This window comes from Sprattus sprattus (assembly GCF_963457725.1).
Source record: "Sprattus sprattus genome assembly, chromosome: 3".
NCBI lineage: Eukaryota > Metazoa > Chordata > Actinopteri > Clupeiformes > Clupeidae > Sprattus > Sprattus sprattus.
The window spans coordinates 38554642-38560641 of NC_137922.1; positions in this window are offsets into that span (position 1 = coordinate 38554642).

Here is a 6000-nt window from a genome sequence, read left to right on the forward strand (position 1 = left end):
GAAACAGGAACAACACAGACCTTTTATGGTAATACTATATAAATATTTGTATTTACTCTGGAATGGGTGCATTTTATTGGGAGGCTCCCAAAGTTTTTTATTCCTAAAAATGATATTGGTATTATGCATTTACAATCCTAATGTCTTATACTGATTAATGTCAACAATAATGAAATTACAAAGAAGTGTCTCCAAACCGCCACGGATTGTATATATCTTTCTTAACTATGCAAAGGATAATCCAATAGTATAACTCCATGACAACATTCAGACAACATTTCAGAGTCAGATTTAATGAAATACATACAGCCGCGGAAAAAATTAAGAGACCACTTCAAAATTATCAGTTTCTCTGGTTTTACTATTTATTGGTATGTGTTAAAGTAAAATGTACATTTTTGTTTCATTCTATAACCTACTGGCAACATTCCTACCAAATTTCAAATAAAAATATTGTCATTTAGATCATTTATTTGCAGAAAAATGACAATTGGTCAAAATAGCAAAAAAGATGCAGTGTCTTCAGATCTCGAATAATGCAAAGAAAACAAGCTCATATTCATTTTTAAACTACACAATACTAATGCTCTAACTTAGGAAGAGTTCAGAAATCAATATTTGGTGGAATAACCTTGATTTAAAATCACAACTTTCATGTGTCTTGGCATGCTCTCCACCAGTCTTTCACATTGCCGTTGGGTGACTTTATGCTACTCCTGGCGCAAGAATTCAAGCAGCTCGGCTTCTTTTCATGGCTTGTGACCATCCATCTTCCTCTTGATCACATTTCAGAGGTTTTTTTATGGCATTCAGGTCTCGAAATTGGGCTGGCCATGACAGGGTCCTGATCTGGTGATACTCCATCCACACCTTTACTGGCCTGGCTGTGTGGCATGGAGCATTGCCCTGCTGGAAAAAACACTTCTCAGAGTTGGGGAACATTGTCAGAGCAAAAGGAAGCAAGTTTTTCTTCCGGGACAACGTTGTACTTTGCCTGGCTGAGGTTTGTAAAAGACCATAAGGATTGAACCAAAGCGGACTGGAGGGTCTCCTAGTTCGTCTTCTCTGATGAGTCCAATTTTCAGCTTTGCCCAACACATGGTCGTCTGATGGTTAGACGGAGACCTGGAGAGGCCTACAAGCCACAGAGTCTTGCACCTACTGTGAAATTGGACTCATCAGAGAAGACAAACTAGGAGACCCTCCAGTCGGCTTTGGTTCAATCCTCATGGTCTTTTACAAACCTCAGCCAGGCAAAGTACAACGTTGTCCCGGAAGAAAAACTTGCTTCCTTTTGCTCTGACAATGTTCCCCAACTCTGAGAAGTGTTTTTTCCAGCAGGGCAATGCTCCATGCCACACAGCCAGGCCAGTAAAGGTGTGGATGGAGTATCACCAGATCAGGACCCTGTCATGGCCAGCCCAATTTCGAGACCTGAATCCCATAAAAAAACCTCTGAAATGTGATCAAGAGGAAGATGGATGGTCACAAGCCATGAAAAGAAGCCGAGCTGCTTGAATTCTTGCGCCAGGAGTAGCATAAAGTCACCCAACGGCAATGTGAAAGACTGGTGGAGAGCATGCCAAGACACATGAAAGTTGTGATTTTAAATCAAGGTTATTCCACCAAATATTGATTTCTGAACTCTTCCTAAGTTAAAGCATTAGTATTGTGTAGTTTAAAAATGAATATGAGCTTGTTTTCTTTGCATTATTCGAGATCTGAAGACACTGCATCTTTTTTGCTATTTTGACCAATTGTCATTTTTCTGCAAATAAATGATCTAAATGACAATATTTTTATTTGAAATTTGGTAGGAATGTTGCCAGTAGGTTATAGAATAAAACAAAAATGTACATTTTACTTTAACACATACCAATAAATAGTAAAACCAGAGAAACTGATAATTTTGAAGTGGTCTCTTAATTTTTTCCGCGGCTGTATGTTAGGCTTATAGCCTACCCTAATACTCAGTGTTGCATTAACCTTGACAGTATTCATCATTGGTTCCTTATACATTTAAAAGCAATGGGAAGTGATTAAATATGAGAATTGATTTATTTAGAATAAAATTAATTAAAACCTGAGTGCGTATAATACCTTGTTTACTTTATCGAGATGAACCTCATCTGTAATTGATAGAGGCACTAGTTAAAGTAAAAAAGGTTGGTTCGGTTAAATAGTTAAATGTACACACAAAAAGTCATAGTTTAACATACTAAACTTATTCTTCACAGTTATTAGTATGCTGTATGTATTCTGCAATTTCATAAAACAGCTGTTAAGCTGTTAAACCGGCTGTATCTAAAAACACAGACTGTTGACCTCTACGCATAGCTGTCATCTCCTTGGATTACTCAGCACTTTTGGATTTCTGACACACGGAGCCAGTCCAAAGGTCAGAGAAGATCATTGGAGGTTGAACATTGGAGTTAGTAAACATTTAGCCCTCCCTAGCCTCACATGAACACAGCAATGGATGGAAAGTGAAACCCAACACCACATACACATTTGCTAAACCACAGAGGAAAAATGTGTATGCGATATGTGTTTCGCTTGATATACAATCCATTTGGTGCCTGTGATCCTACATATTTATGCATGTGAACTTTTTACTTGCACTATGAACAGAAGCCACCTGTTATGGCTCTTTTTGAAGAGATCATTTTGAAGGGATTGAGGGCATACAATAAATCTGGATTAAATCATATCTGCGTCACTGCTCTTCTGCGCTTCCTGCTCTAATTTATCAACACCCAACACTCACACTGGAGTTCTAGGATAGATAGACACTGACAGCTCTCTCTCTCTCTCTCTCTCTCTCTCTCTCTCTTCTTGTGTACATTGTCTAGTTTTGACTGGTACAAACTTCATGAACAGCTACCTTTGTGAATTCAAGTGATGCAAAAAAAGACACATTTGCCACTAAGCCTTTTAGCACTTACTAGTCTCAATGTAGAGTGTGAAATCAGGGGACATACAAAGTGAAGAGGACTTGGTGTTAGAGTTTGTCTGAGGTGAATATTTAGTAATAGCTGTTTACTCTTGCACTGACATAGGTGTCACTGATTGTGGCCAGGCAGACCATCAGGTGTCCCCTTTAATTTCCAAAGTGCCAGGGTGACCGCCCTTCTCGTTAATGAAATGGGGCTCTCTGGTGAGCCATGTCTAATCTCTATGTGTTGACGGATTAAAAAGGCATTATTGGCAGAGCAAAATTAACTATCTTTCTATGTTCCAATTCTGTTTCAATTATAATTATTGTTATTATTATCATTTAAGGTTGCAGATGCAGTAGTAGTGACAGAGTTTGTGATTTCACTTCTGATTTTCCAGAATTAACAGTAGTTGTAAAAATACAAGAATCAAATATGTATAAAAGAATCAAAAATATTTCCCACATTTTTATCTGTATCTCAGTTAATGTGGGTCCTGTACATTTACATAGCTGTACATCGACATACAGTAGCTGTTTTGAGATTTTTGGATAGATTTTATTTATTAGTAAATACAATGTTCAACACAAACAGTATGCCAATCAGAATAATTTACATTCCTCATTATATAGCAATTATACAGATTGTTCATTGCAAAATCCCTGCAGTGCCGCAATGGAATTCAATGTTTGTTGCATCTTTGTAAGCATTTGTGAAAAGGTATAACTGATATGTCTTGTTGGAGTGTCATTGCTCCCAGATCTTGAAAAGAGAAACAAACTCAGTCACTACGAAAGATCTGTTTCATGATCTATGTCAGTGGTTTTCAACTGGTTTTGTCCCAGGGACCACCATTCTGACTAGAAAGTAATTAACGGCCCACTGATGCGTGCATGTTTATACCACCACCGCCACGCCCCCTCCCCCTGCACAGATATTCTGCCTATAACACTTAAATATGTGAACCTATCAGGGTACATCGCTAGCCACCGCCACGCCCCCTCCCCTGCACATATATTCTGCCTATAACACTTATGTGCAGCTATCAGGGTAGATCACTAACCACCGTCACCACGCCCCTGCGCACATATTCTGCCTGTAGCACTCTTCAGTGTAATCTGGAAATGTCTTGAAATATCAAAAAGAAAATTATATATAAAAAAAAAATTAAATGGTGAACTGATCAACATAGGCTAATGTTGCGGACCCCCTGCAATGGCGTCGCGGACCACCATGGGGCCACGGACCCCCAGTTGAAAACCCCTGATCTATGTGATGCTGAAACTACTTACAACCCACCCACACCTTGTATTCCCTCTCATAGCCATTCCAATACCCGAAACCTAAGTAATGCAGAACGGCGCTCTCTCGTGGTGAAGTACGCACATGTACTTAAGTGTGCATGCGATGCTTACAGTGGTAATCAGCGTGTGTCTGTGTGCTCACGGACGCGTGTCTATATATGTGAGCTAAACGCTCTGAATGATAAACCTCATAGTAATGTTGTGTCTACAGCTTACAGCCATAAGTCAGCCAGGAATCCTGTATAGCATCATCTAACTTAAGCTACTACAACCACAGAAAGGACATCTCTGTGTTCTACACCGTATGGAACACAGAACCGTAATCACCTACAGAAGACTGTAGCCTACTGTACCGTGCGACAAAGGCTCAGAGTTTAGGTTCACAAGTGGTTCCCAAAGAGTGGGACATGTTCCCTAGAGCGCGGGGGAACAGAGCGAGAAACTACCCTAGTCAAGTTAAGTGTGGTAGTGCTCTTGCAGCATAGTAGGCTAACCTGTAACTTACCTATTTGGTGATGAGTTTATAGTCTACGACTTTGTACTTACATGACATCGCCAGGGAGTACCATTTAGCCTGTATGTTAACAAGTGATAGCTAGCTAATTGTTAACACAACGGACAACATGAACCGATCCGAAAATCGATTTTAAATTATAAAACAGGTAATTAGCTTTATGAGCATCTCAGTCTTTGCGCCGTGGTATTGAGTGGAGGGCGCGATTTTTTCGTATTGTCAAAATGGGATCTGCTGTGAAAAAATTTGGAACCACTGACGTAGGCTACATTAAGTAGGTCTATTAGTAGGATTACGCAATTACACTGGGCCCACTGTTACAACTATGAAAAGTGAAGTACTGTAAAACAGACTAGGATGCTTTAGCATAATTTTACTGTCCTTGGAGCCTGTCCATTATGTCTATCGCCTGCGTAACCTAGAGGTGGCACTGTGATACAAACAAATGACCAAACTGCAACAGAAGTTGTTTCCCGAGTGTTTCATAGATGAAAGATGAAAAGACTGAGTTGAAAGACATCGGATTGAGGATCACAATTAAGTCTATTGAAAATATGACCTGTCAGTAGGCTATGACTGTTGCACAATGAAGATGATAATTGCTTTTGAGAGCAATCTTTGTCGAGTGGCTATTGATGGGTTTACCTATGAAGTCGGTCTCGAGTGCAACTGGTCTGAGTTGCTCACCAATGAGATCAGAGGCAAAAAACACTGATCCCAAAAAGAAACTTTTTTTTTCTTTTTGAGATCAGTGGCAAAAAGCGATTGACAGGATTGCGCGCAGTGTGTGACGTCGCGATTCGTTTAAACGTCATGGCTATGCTTTTAACCGCTCCATTGTGACAAGTTCAACTAAAATCTCCACGGGCCGGAGCTAGTAGGTGGGCATAAGACCTCAGCTTGCCCCCTCTGTCGTCCTTCTTTTCTGTCGCTGTGTCCTTCTCCATTCATCGGAGTAACTGTGGGCGGCTCGGCACTCATTCTAAAACAAAGCCAAACTTTCCGTCAACAATGTCTTCTAAGATATCAGAGGTAGGCTAATGAATCCTCATGTTTTTAGAACTTGAAAAATTACGAGTTTCGAAATGTACCCTCTTAAAGGCCTTCAGTAGGTTCAGAAGGCTTATTTTGTGTAGGCCTACTGCATGACATTTGTAATCTTTGTGGAAAAGATGGAAACTGTGTTTTCTTTGAATGGAATGAAACATGGCAAAGGAAATGATTGTCATCAAAATTAGAGTATTCA